A 15,528-nucleotide genomic window follows, 5' to 3' on the forward strand; every position below is an offset into this window, starting at 1 on the left:
GCAGAGGAATGAAGCTGGTTAATTATCATTGATAATATACAGCTGTGGGCTGGCTTCAGGGGCGGTGGGTTGGCTGATGAGGATAAGGTGCAGGAAGAAGCAGAAAGAGGAGAGGGAGTATGTGTCCTGGATGAGGTGAGATGAGGAGAAGGCAGCAGAAGGACTGGCGTGAAGAGTGTGCTGGTATAAGATGGTAAAAGACCTTGTAGCTTGATAGTTTGGAGAGTGCTGCGACACTTCTCCTTTATTTGTCCCAATCCAGTCTCTAGCTCTCCCTGAGACACTTTCATCTCAGTACTCCCAGTCTGTGCTTCCCCCATCATCCATGCTAACCTGATTTAAAGGGTTCCTAGGAGAAAGAAACAACAAAAGGCTCTCGTTTTGTCTCCAAGACCAGGCTTTAGTATGTGCTCTGAGTCCCTCTGAGCCCAGAGTGCTCTTACCTTCCAGACCAGGGTACCCTGGCATCTGATGCTCACTTCAGCTAGTTCATTTTACCTTCTTTCCATTGGCAAGAGACTCCAAGCAGATGTAACTTTCTGACACATCACAAATTCACCACACAAGCAGTACTGGTTAAAAAAAAAAAAAAAAAAAAAAAAAAAAACAAAACCCGAAAACACGAGTGATCCAGCAGCGGGTAAATTGGATCAACATGTCACATGAAATGCCACCTGCAAAAATTTAAAAAATGCATGTTCTGCTGTCTAAAGGCGCATGGGTGCACATACCAAGCTGATGTTGATTGCCTCTTTGGTTGAAAGGTGTTGATGGTTACATTTGCTGTTCACTTCCACCTACACCATCTCTTGTAATCTGTCAGTAGGAAATTTCCTCTCACCTGCTGCACTGCAAGAGGAGAGGAGCTGATTTGCTACAAGCCAAAATGCCCTCAGCTTTTTCAGCACTATCACCTTTACCAGCAGGAAAATACTTGTTTTATCCTATTTCATTTCTAATCCACAGCATCAATATGCAAGGCTTTCTCATCAGGCTTGATTGGGATATATTAACGAATGCTGCCCTCCCCATTCATAATCCTTCTCTTATCAGCATTTATTTTCAGGCTTTGCCCTGGAGGTGGGGAAGCTTCGCAAATGCCAAGTCATCTGGATAATAATATATCTGGGTAATATCTAGAGAAAAGCATAAGCCATGCATTGATAAATACACTGGCAATTTCTGGTTTTAATTGAATGATGAAACTATTGGGAACAAAAAGGGAAGATTCCCAGCATTGCTTTTTTTATGTTAAAAAGGTAAATAGCACAGTAAGTAAGGGGAGGAGTATGTAAGAAAGTGCTGGAGTGGTGATGGGAAAATCTTAATCCTTTGCTGAAGGCATTTAAATGGGGACTAAATTGCTTCCGTGTTAATTTTGATGTTACTTTGTAATATCCATGAGTGCTTTTTGGTGAAGCTTTAATACCTCTGCAAAAGTTAATGTTTTAGATCTGATTAACACAAATGGGTAAGATATGTTATAATGATGGCATATATTTAAGAAAAACAGGGAAATTAACGGTACGGCTACAACACACCTCCACCTTTTTAGAAGGAAAACTCATGAGACAAGGCTTCCACTGTTCTAATGCAAGCTCAGGTATGGGAAGCCCTCAGCAATCCACTTAAGCTCTGTTCTCGGTTACCCCAAATGCTGTAGGAAGGGAATACTTATCCTTGGGAGATTATGGAGATTAATTTAGTAATTTGCTTTTAACTAATTATCATCTTTCAAAGATAGAAATCTTTATGAGTGCTGGATAGTATTAAGTATACAATAGCAATGAGAGGAAAAAATCAATTTATTTTTTTAAACAGATTTTTGCATCAAATGTTATATACTGCGTAAACCAAAGACGCTAGAAATTGTTGTCTTCTCAAAGTCTTGAAATGTTAGGTAGAGTCTTCACGAATACTGCCTGAATTGCCTTTTTTATTTTTTTTTTTTACATTTTAGCTATGTACATCTGTTTCAGACTGTCCTTTCCCTTGACAAGACCAAGGACTTCAGATCTTCTGTAGTTCTGTTTCACTCTTGTCTTTTGAAAAATGGTTCTGGGAAAGGAAATGGCAATCAGTTATCACTTTTAGTTTCAGCAATTACTTTTCTTCATTCCTAGAGGAATAATTTCTTGTGATCTCCAACAGCAAAATTAAAAGGAAAACACAGAAAATGATTTCAAGTGACAAAGAGTACAAAATACTAAATGACTAAAGGCAAATGTGTTCAAGCAGGCATTTTATTATTTTTTTTTCTACATCAAAACTCACTGAAGAAGCATGTTTGGATTAGTTCTGCAGATGCTGGAATCTGCTGTCCCTCTCAAAATGCAGCAGATGACCCTGGGAGAGGAACTCCTCCATGGTGCACTTGAAATGCCGTGGTTTTCTCTCTTTCTAAAGGCAACATACAACAGAAACCTGAACTGCCCAGAGGTAATGACTTCCAGGAAGCACAGAAAGGGCCTGTGTTGGTCTAACCTCTTCTGGGAGAAGGAAAATCTGGTTTTCTAAATTACTTACGTAGCCTCAACTTGATGAGGAGTCATTCTTTGTCTTTAATGTAACTGGGGTTTATTAATAGTGCCAGGGTATTAAACAGCTACTGCATTTCACTCCAGAGGTGGTTCCATGTGTGTGGTGAAGAGGATGATCTCCATCTACAGCTCATAAAGAGTTTTATATAAATGTCCATTACCCATGTAATGGCAACAGCCAACAGTTTTATTAGGCAATATAAAAAGATATTAGGGATATAAACTGTAATGCCTTAGGGCAGAAGCCAATCAATGACTGTCTGGAGTTATCCAGAAGAAACTTTCTGTCCACAAGTTATTCCCTCATCATCTGTTAGGGCGTTTCTTGCCTCTCTCTGCAAAATATCAGAAGACAGACACACTCAGAGCCAGGCTGCTGAAATCCCACCAGCATCTCGTTGGGTTCAGGCTTGCAGCTCCCTGGTTCTTGCTGCAACGCATAAATGAAGTGTGGCATTTTATCAAATGATTGATCTCCAATGAAGATTGGCCTAGTATTTCTCCCATGAAATTTATGCTTACTAAAACAAATATATAGATTTTTTTTTTCATCTTTGTATTAGTTTAGTTCAGGAGATTTCCTTGTCACGTTCAAGCCTTTCAAGCAGCAGATGAAATGGCAATAAGGTGGTGAAACAGACCATAACAATATGATGAATCCTGCAGTCCAGAGGGTCAGTCTCAGATTTTGTCTTGGGATTCTGGTAAAATCTGTTGGGCTTTCTCTGTCTGACCATGCTGTATAACCTACCTCTCCCCTCTCCTCTTGTTTCCTGCTGTCCTAAGCTTGCTTTTAGTTGGTTCTCTCCACTTGTCCTTGCTGTTTCTCTCTAGTGTAGTTAATCCCAGCAATTAATTGACATACATGAAATAAGAGTAGCTTGACATCCTTATTGTATGCATGCCACACACCCTAATGGCTCCAGAAGCCCTGTGGAATATATGGAGCAACAGCAGAGTGTAACAAAGACGTTAAAAAGGCTTGAAATTTTGCTACTAGGAATAGGATTGCTGTTTGCATTAAAACACGTTCTTTATATTGAGATTCTTGGGTCGTTTTGTGAGGTAGTTCTCCTAAATATAATGCAGAAGCTGATGCTACTTTCAAGGGATGCCTTTCCCGTGGGTTGCTACCTGTTCCATCAGACAGAAATAGCCATAATGCCATTACACAGCCTGCTCAGGTTGAAACGCCTTTCTGTCTGAAAAGGTGCTGGTGAGGAAAGAGAATGGGACCTCTGATGGGTGGGATGAGAGTCTTGGGTTGTGTGGTCTCTAGAGGAATGGCTGGGTGAGGCCTATTTAAATGGGGAAAAAGGGAAGAGCTGCTGTTTTCTGTGGTTTGCGATGCAGAGCCTCTTGTAACATTGCATTTAATATGGGTTTGGCCAAGTGCTCTATGATAAGAAGTTTTTTTTCTATGGGAACCAAAAGACAAAGGCTTGGTCTCACTGAAGATCACAGCAGTTTCACCGCTGGCTTAGGACCCAAAGCAAAATTATTTCAGCCAGGGCCCCTATCTTCATTAGCTGTAAATCACAAATATCAAACCCACCAAGGGTCTCCCAAGTGAGGTCTCAATGCAGTGCTCCCTTTGAGCTTTCTGTTGGCAGCTTGGTTTGCTGAGGAAACGCCTCCTGTGGTCACACTGTGTCTGCCTGCCTCTGTCAGTCAGTCTGCTCCCAAAAATTCTGAATCCCTGTTTAGAAGGATAGGGACCTGAAAGATATTAAATTCCTGTAAGACTTATAAAAATATGTTGCAAGAAAGAAGTAAAAGATTGAAACAGACTTACTGGATACCAATTAATTCACTCTACAAAGAGATACCATCACTTCTGTAAAGTGGAAAAGATCTCAATTTGCATCTTAATAGAAACCAGAGAATCCATTTCTGCCCTTGTGGCCCCAGGATAAGAGTTGCAACTGTGATTCAGTTTCCCAGATGCAAGGAAATGATAGAGCTTCCTGATTTTCAGCAGTATTGAACAGCCAACAATTAACCAGGTCCCTTTCTAGTTGTTGCAAATAGCCCTTCAAAACTTTCAGCACCTATAATTAGGCATTCCTAAACATCTTTGGTACTCCTTTGGATCTTCCTTTCACCCCCAAGCAAAGACTAACCTTCTGGGTGTGTAATTGGTAGTGACAGTAACCTTTGCAGCTATCTCCAGGAAAGTGGGAAAAGGGTATCAGTAAAAAAACAGAGGCTTTCCAAAGCTGGATCTTCTGACTTCTCAGGTCCAGTTGGTACTTTGAGGAGCTGTGAGGCGGCAGGCGCGCAGCAGGTACCAGTACTCCAAACACAATGATGTTCCAGGTTAGCAATGCTATACTTGATTGACTTTTATCACATTTTATCCTTTCATTTCAGCTGTTCTTTCATCCTTTATGGTCTCTAGTTTCCTTTTTATGTCCTATTAGACAGTTGACTATTCTTACCTGTCTTTACTGAAGTCATCCACCACTGGCATACTGGATGTTCTTGGACCAGCAGATAGCTATTTTTCCCTTTTCCCTTCTCTCCTCTATCGTGTCTTTTCTCCTTGCTTTCCATCATTTCTGTTTGTTATCTTACCGAGTGCAAGCACCAGGGATTGTGGTGAGGGGATGATTCAGCTGGAAGCAGAGGGCAGCATGGAAAGCCAGCATTGGAAGTATGAATTGCACCTGACCACCTGTCATTAATGTGGCCACCAAAAGAGGGAGAATAACAATGCAATCAAACAGGACTCAAATTTGCGTCTCAAGCTCTGCTTATTACTAAGAAGGCTTTCAGGAATGACAAGTTTTTAATCCTGTAACTCTATTACAAGCTGATGCCAACAGCAGAAACTGGAGCTGTGATACAAATTAAGCTAGGATGGCTTGGCATGGCAACTGAAAGTCATCTCACCTCATGTGAGATGACAGCTATGGCATGAAACCACAGATAAGCTGGCATTTGTAAATATATTCTTTATAGATTTTTTTTTAAAACCAGGTACCATGAAAGCATACAACAGCAAAAGTACCTGTGAATCCAAATAAACATGATCATTACCTCCTGCTGAACTGTTACACACAGCCAAGCAATGCCTTCTGCTCAGTTAAAATTAAGGGTTTGCTAAGAGTATGTTATACTTTCCTGTTATTTTCAGCAGCTTATAGTACAGCTGGTAAAAGTTTGCTCTGGTTAGAATCTTGATTTATAAAGTCTCTAGTCCTAAAACAGGAAATGAGTATTTCATCCCACAAGTTTAGGAGGATTTTTTCTTACTTTCATGTTCCACAAAATCTGGTTTTGTTCCCTATAAAGAGTTCAGTCCAACTGCCATCAAAATCTGTAGAGATTCTCCTTGACTTCAGCTGGGCTTGGCACATGCCCTAAGGCAGTGATACAGAAACAGACAACACCTAATGAAATCATGTGTGTAAAGGACCAGGGAATCCCATACTAAATCCCCACCCCACAAACAGCCATGCTTAAGCTTAAATGTGCATTAAAATTGAAGTCAAAAAGCCACTCTTGTCTATCAAGTTAAGCATATGTTTAAACGTTTACTGGAGCCAGTTCTTGGTACAATGAACAGAAAAGCTATACAAAACTATTGTGGGTAAGATCAGTCCTTCCCTTATGCTGCACAGTGTGCTGAATCCTTAGGGCTTTCTACTCTGTGGTTGCAGGATCTTTCACAATTTTTATAAAATCAAGTAGTTTTCATTTTATTCTTTCTTGTATATTAACTAACATACCATACTCCTGCAGCATCTTTCCATTGACCTCAGTGTGCTCCAAGGAGGAATCTCAGAACTACTTATCACACCCTGTCATTAAAATTAAAGAACCTCAGTCAAAGTCAGACCTCTAGAAGGTAAATCACTGTAAAATAAATAACAATAGGTATGTTTATGTATCTAAAAACAGGAGGCAGACCAGAAGTGTTTCTGGTTTTGTATCACAGACAGAAAAACAGGCACAGAGATAATCCATGATTTCTCCAAAGTCTCACAAGATACAAATAGCAGAATGGGGAATCAAACTGCAATCCAACTGTTAAATGCACAAAAAGATTATCTTTCCTTGTCTTATGATCCACGGTGACTGTCTCTTTAGTTTTTCAAAATGGGAAATCAAACTCAAGGAGATTAAGGTAGAGGTCAAAGGCTACCTAGAAACTCACTGGCAGAACCGAGACAAACGGGAAACTTCTGGCTCCACACAGCACTTCCTTCCTCTCAGATCCATTTCAACAAAATAAAATAAAGCCACAACCCCCTGCTCTCAATCTTCTGTGAGCGGGATTTGATGTGTTAGATCAAGCCGTCAAATGCAGCTTATTACCCCGATGAAGGGTAAGCGTCTCAGCATCACCTCCTGTGATTTACCTCCAGCTCATTGATGACAACACAATCTTCTTTGACTGGCAGATCTGTTCCCTGCGAAGGGAAGCTGTGGATTTGATCCACTCCTCTTGGAGTCAGCGCTACACTCAGTCAGGCTCAAACAAGACCAGGCTACAGGTGGGCTGAGTGAAACAGAGCAAAGAGAAAAGCAAACTTAAATAATCAAAGTTAAACAATCAAAGCTGACCCGGTCCTTCACAAATATTACTGTATCCATCAAATGGTGGAAATAGCAGATGCACCAGCTGGAATGTTTCTCTTCCATGCAGGATAACCTCACTCTGTGAGTTTAAGTCAGAGCTCTGACATTCGGCTGCTAGAAATGCTTGTAGTTTTGTGCTGCAAGGTATAATCTGGCATAATACAAGAGAAATACTTCGATATGCACTGTCACATTTGTCGATGTGTGATCTCATCACGGTGTCTAAATGAGATGGAGAGATGTGGTAAACGCCTGATGCCATGCTTCCTGCATTAACAGGAGATTTTCCTTGTCAAATGGCACCGCTAGCTAGCGATAAGCTGTCTGCTGTGCCTATCCTGTTAATTATTCCTGTGCTAGCACCTGCAGGTTGCAAACCCCTCTGTGCTGACCTTCCTGCAAAGCAGTGCCATGCAATGCCCTTGAATAACATTTGTGTAGGACTTGCTTTTTGAGGAAACGCAAAGAAAGGCCTCGAAGCAAATTTCTGGTGTCGCCACCACTGAGCTGTCTGTGCTGCCACATCACGTTTGTAGAGAAGTCTACGAGCACTGTCACTACTTTTTAACTTTCTTAACACTGTGGTAGTGTTGCCCACTGCCACAAGAAGTGAGAAGAGACAAAAAAGCTGCATGAAATTTGTACAGAAGTCCTTGGTATGACCAGGAGACTGCCTCTCGACAGGGAATCTGTTGGAGAGAAACCCACCTGTGGGATATGGGACTGTGATCTGTTCACACCAGTCTTGAGGCACTTCTGATTCAGATCTTATCTCTGAGATAAAGACAAGGCTCTGAGCAGGAGACACCAGAGTATCTTGTTCATAATGATGGATCCGAAGCACATGGAATTTGCTAACAGTGCCTAAAGATTTTTGTATCGTTCAGATGACACATCAAATAATTTTTTAAATTATTTTAAACCCCATTTTAGTGAAGCACTTAAGCACTGTTTGGAGGTCAAACCATTCAGTATTTAAGCACGTTCTTAACCAGTGCTTCACTGAAATGACAGCTACAACACTGATCTGTAGAACATAGTCTCACAAAAAGTCACTTTGGACTGTTAAAATTTTCCCTTTTTAAAAAAACAAACAAAAAAAAAAAAAAAAAAAAGAAAAAAAAGAAAGCAAAAGCAGACAGAAAATCATTCCCAGTACATATACACAAAAAACTGATGTTTTGATATGTAATCACATCCAAAGTTCAAATTTCAGGCAATTATAGTGAATATTTTTGTTACGTGCTCATGCCTAGTTCTTCCCCTGCTCTCTGCTATCCAGACCTTTTACTGGTAGCAAGTCCAGAAAGGCAGTTGCAGCCCACTGAAGCCTTTTCCCATGCTGGTGACCTGTGGCCCTACAGACAGAAAGCAATTCCCTGATAACAAGCAACCTCTCACACTAAAAATCATCAGAAGTATTTTGAATCGTTAGATATTGGATCAAGGAGCCAGTGAATTATGACTGATTACCTTTTCAAAGTAACTCACACAGCAGCCCTGGGGGACAGATAGCATTAAAACATTTTCAATATGCAAATAGTCTGATACTTTGAAAAATAGCAGTGTTGCTAACATTTGGCCTGGTGAAGGAAAAAGTGTATTAATTTGCTGAGGAAACTGTCTCTAAAAGAGCGTATAAATAGCCCTTTGCATTAATTCAAAGTGAAATGTCAATGTTTCATAATTTATGATCGTATGCTGAGATTCAGCTTCAATAGCTCACTACTGGTTCAACTAACATCAGGTCTAAAACCTGCCTTACTGTCTTCTGAACCCTGAATCTTTGGGAAAACCTTTTCTTTCTGCCTGGATTTATTTTTATTTATACTAGTTGAATTATTTATGATCATTTCAGTGTAAATTACTGAGTTAAGAGAAAGTGAAATACTCTGTTGTTGCAGTGGTTTGCTCACATCTTCTTTAATCTGATCATCTTGGCAGGAAAACGAGAAGAAATTCTTCTCACTACTCACAATATGGGAACCTAAAAGCTGTTTCCTGGTCTGTGTCTGTAGAGCATGATGGCATTATTAATCAGACAGGATAGTTACTGTCTATCCATTAGTCGTTGAAGCTGTTTACCTTTAAAGGCCTGCTGCAAAATAGCAAATTATACTGAGGTGTGAAGCTAAGAGCTTGCTTTGCTCCTGGCCATCCCTGACTTGCTACCTGATTTGGGGCACCTCCATCCTGCTCCCAGTCCTCTTCTGCAGTGGTGTAAATTCTACTGAACCTGGCAGATACATGACTGGTTCTGATAGATGGGAGATGTCCTGGTTTCAGCTGGGATAGAGTTAATTCTCTTTTTAGCAGTTAGTGTAGTGCTGTGTTTTGGCTCTGATGTGAGAACAAGGTTGACAGGACACTCATGTTTTTAGTTGTTGCTGGGTGATGTTTATACTAAAATCAATGACTTCTTGGTTTCTTGGGCCCTGCCAGTGAGAGGGCTGGAGCGGAACAAGAAATTGGGAGGGGACACGGCCAGGATAGGTGATCCAAGCTGGCCAAAGGGATATTCCATACCATATGACGTAACGCTGAGTATATAAACTGGGGGAAGAAGAAGGAAGGGGGGGACATTTGGCATTATGGTGTCTGTCTTCCGAAGTAACCGTTACGTGTGACGGAGCCCGGCTGCCCTGGGGATGGCCAAACCCCTGCCTGCCCAGGGAAGTGGGGAGTGAATTCCTTGCTTTGCTTTGCTTGGGTGCGCGGCTTTTGCTTTCCCGATTAAATTGTTCTTATCTCAACCCTTGAGTTTTACATTCCTTTCCAATCCTCCTCCCCATCCTTCTGGGTGAGGGGGAGTGAGCGAGTGGCTGCGTGGTTGCCAGCTGGGGTTAATCCATGACAGGAGACAACACGATTCCTTCTGCCCTAGTTACTCCTTAGGCGTAAGTTGGGAACTGCTCACCTCCTTGAGGAAAAAAATACGGTAATGAGATTGTTACAGATGAACAAAAATGTTACATACATGCAAAATGGGCTAGCTAATCAACAGAGCTCACTCCCTGCTGGAGGAAGCTCCACAAGAACAACAGAAATCATTACCATGCTGGTGGGGTTGATTAATAAGGAAAACTGCATTATCTACTTCTACTAAGACTCATTAGCATTTATACATTGTAGCATTAACTAAATGCATGTGTAAATAGCTTTCCTAAGTGACAAGTGAGGGTGCCTGAAGGGTGCAACATGGTGTTATTGCTGCTATCCAGTCATGTGGATTTTGCATCGCAAGAAACGCCTCTGCATTGGTTAAGAAAACCAGGAAGAGAGAACCGGAATAGGAAGGGGACACAGTGATGGCACCTTCCGAGACCTGAGACAGGTTTGCCCTAAGAGCCAAAGAAAGCTGTATTCCAGGGAATATTTTAATGGGGCTCAACAGGAGATGGTGGAATATGGGATCAAATCTGGGGTACTGCTACGAGGCAGAGCGTGGGTACAGACAATGCAGCTCCTTGGAGCCTCAGGAAAACACTGTGAGGAGCAGGATCTCCCCCTCCCAAGACAAAGGTGCAGATTTGGACACCCTTCTGGTTCCCCTTAGGAAGGGGGTAGCAGAAGCAGACACACTGGGAAAGCATCTGCGTTGGCCCAGATGCTATCTGTTAGTGCCTTTTGTTCCACGATATGAATTTCTGGATAGACGACTTTCAAATAATGTGGTTTAAATTTAGAAAGTGACCGTTCAGTTATCAGCGCAGTTGAAAATTACAATGAAATGGAGCCCAGTACCTCCAAAATACTGGACAAAAGATGATTATCTATGTAATGTGTGTTTTCTGGAGTTCATGTGCAATTATCAAGCACTATTTTTAGACCAGGTTTCAGGAGAGTTGTGTTTAGTTCTTGGCTCTGCCACAGACTTCCTGCATGACCTTGGGCAAATCGGTTTCTTTCTCAGTACCATCTGCAGCATCATACATTTTCCTCCCACTCTAAATTTGTCTTGTCGATGCGGATTATGAGCTTTTTGGAAGAGGACATCTCCTCACTGTGTTTATTTAGTGAGTGACACAGTGAGGCTCTGATCTTTTCTTGTGACTTCTGGATAGCTTTTTAATGCAATTGGTAATAACTTGCCAGAAAAGGTGACTCGCACAAGATCACCTTCCATGACCAATGCAGCCAGGTGGCAGGAATAAAATCTTTAACTTCAGTGTAGGTTTTAGACAAAGCTGGTTATTTGTTACACATTTCCATTGCAGAACTTTTAATTTCAGCTGGTAAATTTTACAAGCAGGTTTTGTATATAAATACAAATTTCCTTCTCCTTTCTCACAGTGCAGGCCACAGCCTCCTGCTTTGTGATTATTACCCTGCTCCCTGTGATTAGCGCGGAGCTGCTGGTTGGTTTTGTTCGCTCATTTGTTTTTTCACCTTCACACTAAATTACAGCAGCAGATTGACCGGGGCATGTGAGTGTTTTACAAGATCGGTGAAGGGCACTACCCTGCCAGTCCTCACGGGGACCTTCTTACCTGTACTTTGGTTTAGCAGCTGTGACCAGCAGCAAAGTGGGAGGTATGGGCAAGGTGAAAGAGCAGCAGACTAGAAAAGAAACAAAATTACCAGCACTTCAAAGCCCTTGCAGAGGAGGGATACAGCTGAAGGCAGGCATTGTTTAAAAAAAAAAAAAAAAAAAAAAAAAAAAAAAAAAAAAAAAAAGAAAAGAAAAAGAAAAAGGATGTGAAAGTGATCTCTCTTTCTCTCTTGAACAAGATACCTGGTCAGGCAGTGGCCTGGGCTCCACTGTTCGAGAAGGAACCGAAGGGATGATCAAACAGGTGCCTCATCACAACATCCTACTAAAACAGGCAGGCTGGGAACTTGGGCATCAGTTCAAAGACGCCGAAGGCACTACATGCATTTCCTCGCTAGTGAAGCCAAAGGGAGCGCAGGTGTAGCTTTCGCCGCGGAGTGTCACACCATCGCAGACCCAGCTCGCCGTAACGTGCTTCCAGGCAAGCGGCAACGGCGCTGGCACCCAGGCGCCCGCCGCGGCGCTGACCCGGCGCGGGGTACCCGGCTCCCCCCGCCGCCGCCGCTCGGGGTGCAGGGGCAGCCGCGCAGGGCCGGGGCGGCCCGGGGGAGGCAGCCGGGGGGCACAGGGCCAGCACCGCCCGCCCGGCGGGGACCCCCGAGGGGAGCGGGGGGGGAGCACCGGGCGACCCGGCGCCTGTGCGGGGCGGGTGACCTTGGCTGAGTCCCCGGGGGGTCGGCGGGGAGGGACTTTCCGGGAGCGGCTCGGCGCCTCGCCGGGCCCGGGGCGGTGGGAGCCCCGCGGCGGGCGGGGCCGGGCGGGCGGCCGCCGTCGGTCCCTCCCCGCGGGCCGGGAGGCGGTGCGGGGCGCGCTCCCGGCAGGCTGCGCTGTGCTCGGCGCGGCGGCCCGGCGGGGATCGCCCCCTCTCCCCTCGCTCCCCGCCACAGCCACCAGCGGCGTCGGGGGCGGCATGGAGACCCGGCGCGGGAGGCCGCGGGGCAGCGCCCGGAGCTGAGCCGGCCGGTGCGTATCCGCCGCGGCTCTGGAGCGGGGCGCGGAGGGGATGGCGGAGAAACTTTCCAAAGCCGGCGGTGCGCGGGGGCTGCGGCCGCCACTTGGGGAAACTTCTGCCGCGGGGGCTCCGCCGCGGCCGCCCCCGCACCGCCGGGGGAGCGGAGCCCGGCGCTGCCGCCGCGTCCCGCTGCCGCCCCCCCCCGTAGTTCCCCGCCGGCGGCCGGGCGCGCTCCCACTTCGCCCTGCAAGGTGCAGCGGCTGCGCTGGGCGCGCTCCCCGCTTCGCACCGCCTTTCAGCTGGCAGGCAGGCAGGAGCTGTGTTTTCATTTTTTAAATTTTTTTCCTCACCGCTTTTATTTTTTTTTCTGTCGCAGGGAGCGGGCGAGGGGAAGAGGGGCTGTGCGTGTCTGTCGCTGCTCTTCAGCTGCAGTTGCTCTCGGCTCAGCGCGGGGACCGGCTTGCAGCTGCTTGGGCTGGGGAGAGAGGGATGTTACCGGAGGACCTGCTTGTTCGTATTTTTATCTATCTGTGTGTGTTGGTTGGGTTTGGTTTGTTTTTTTTCTAATGTTTTTAGAAGGGAGGGCGCGCCTTGCCCTCCCCATTTGCTGGCACTGGGGGAGCGCCCTGCCCCGGGGCGGGGGCGCAGGGGGGCAGCGTGGGGAGCAGCCGGGGTGCCCCGGCCGCGGGTGGTCGCTCCGGGCCCCGCGGGGCAGCGGCAGGAGGGTCCCCGTCCCCGCCGCGCTGCCCTGGGACAGCCTCAGCGTCCCCGGGACGCCCGCAGCTGGGACGGTGTGTGAGCGGCGGTGGGTGTGTGTCCGTGAGTGTGCGTGTGTGCAGGGCCCGGTGCGTGTCTGGGGGGTGCACGCGTGGGGAGCCGCTTGGAGAGAACCTGCTCCGGCTGGGGATGGATTAAACGTGGCTCTCTCGGCTCTAACTTCTGCTTTTCAAGGAAATAATCCAGCCTCTTCTGCCCGCTTCTTGAACAGCACTGGATTATTTGCAGGAGGAACAGAGAGCCGCGCTGCCCTGAAAAACGCACCACTGGGTGCCTTTTTATGGGGTTTTGGTTTTGATTTTGGTTTTTTGGTTATTGCTTGTGGTGGCTTCGTGCCCTTGCTTTGTTGTTGGGAGGATTAAGGGTTGCCGAGTGTCCTTAGTCCTAGATCCAATTAAAATAAATGTAAGTAAATGGGACATAAGGGGAAGTCGGCGCTAGCATCCCAGCACAGGCAATAAAACATCAAGGTTGGTTAAAAGCAAGAGACTTGAGGAAACGAATGCTTTCCTTCTTACTCATTTGCTTTCCCTTTGCAGTGCTGTCAGACAGGCTTAGAGAGGTGCATCGTTTGATCAGGGTTTCGCGGATCCTTAGCCAATCTCCATCCAGCAGAAAGAAAGAAAAAAAAATGTTTTCTGCACAGGCATTTTAACTTATCTGTCATTTAGTAAATGCTTTGCTTTATGAAATCTGGTTTGAGTTCTCAGCAGAGGAATTAAAAATCAGGACAGGGTGAGCTATGAGGAACGGAGAGCTGAAGTGCTGCACTATTTCCTAGTCGCTGCCCGAACGGTGTGCTTTCACTGAGGGTGTTTATTCCTGGTCTGGAGCAGTTGTGGAGGGGCGTATAAGCATCAGCTGGGAGAGCGGGACAGGGCAAAATAGCCTGGCTGGTTAATTCTTGGCTGGCTTTTTCTTCTGCTGATGTACAGAGAGGGCTTGTCCTTCAGCTGAACAAAAAGTTACTTTTGTTACTTGGAGAGGAAATGTTAGTAGATGTGAGGGGAGAAGGAATGATTCCTCCAGAGTCCCCTTGACTTTGGAGAGTGCTGCTGACAAAGAGCTTACAGGCATGATCTTTGGGTTTATAAAACACTGGAGTCGTGTTGAGAGAGCCAGGTAGGAGCCAATGTGCTGCAGGGCTGGGAACTATGGATATCTCTCTGCCTGATCCTTTGGTGGTGCTAGTGTTGTAGCAAATCAGCAGGTTGGCTGTACTTGCCTTGATGTAGCAAATCATACTGTCTTTTTCGTTACTTTTGTGCCTTTTTTTCTTTAAGCTTGATTCTTAACATAGCATCTGTTGCCATCTTAATGACTGTGCTCCATACCTGTGTGCTGATGGTACGCAGGATGCTTCCTGAACTGTGTGTTACATTACTGTATTGTTACTCTGTCTGTGCAGGATAGTGGTGGGTTATAACACCACCCCCACCCCCCAGTTTCCCTAAATGCTGGCTTGCTCTCTTTCTGACACGAGGGCCTTCTGTTCTGCCAGGTTACATTGTCATGGTTCCAACCATCAAGTTGTGCTGTTGTGACCTGATGTACTCTGGTTGATGGATTCTGTCAAACACAATGAAATGAGCAATTAGGAGACAGTTAGGGTGTTTAGCCATTGCTTGTTAGGAGCAGTTTGTAGCTGCTGTTCCACTACAGATGTATTTCTGTGCTGAGTTCTCAAATGTCTTCTGACACATGCCAACTGCACTCATGCCACTTGTATTTACAGTCAGGTTTTTCTGAAGGACAGAAAGTTGGTTAGGATAAGGTTTGTTTTAGCATGGTGTGCCAATGCGAAACATCATACTTCTGGATGCAGGTTTGAATCCCTTACAGTTTGGCAGCATTTTACATTTCTTAACTGTCTGATGAGTATTTGGTTGCTCATGTGAAGGGTTTCACTATTTCTGCCTGCAGTTCATAACACAAAAGCTGCTGGCACTGTTAAGACCCTTATTGTGCTGGCTGGAAGTCCCAAGGCAGAACAGGCAGTCGCGGCGAAGAGGTGAAGTTCTGGCTACGCTGACTTCAGTGGGAGTTTTGCTGTAGATGACAACGGGCCGCAGCTTCAATCCAGGAGTAGTGCTCCCTTCTTTTTGGTAATCCTGGTGTAT

The 15,528-nt window shown here is 45.2% G+C and overlaps 1 protein-coding gene across 8 annotated transcripts in view; it reads left to right on the forward strand.

Moving 5' to 3' along the window:
* The first annotated feature begins 12,500 nt into the window (after positions 1 to 12,500).
* Positions 12,501 to 15,528, forward strand: part of FAT3 (FAT atypical cadherin 3) — a 417,124-nt gene continuing 414,096 nt past the window's right edge. For all 8 annotated transcript variants that reach the window (XR_005826271.1, XM_040583321.1, XM_040583315.1 and 5 more), the window contains exon 1: positions 12,501 to 12,642. The gene's annotated coding sequence lies outside the window, so the exon portion shown is untranslated. The remainder of the gene's footprint in view (positions 12,643 to 15,528) is intronic.

Source organism: Falco naumanni, chromosome 2 (genome assembly GCF_017639655.2).
Source record: "Falco naumanni isolate bFalNau1 chromosome 2, bFalNau1.pat, whole genome shotgun sequence".
Lineage (NCBI taxonomy): Eukaryota > Metazoa > Chordata > Aves > Falconiformes > Falconidae > Falco > Falco naumanni.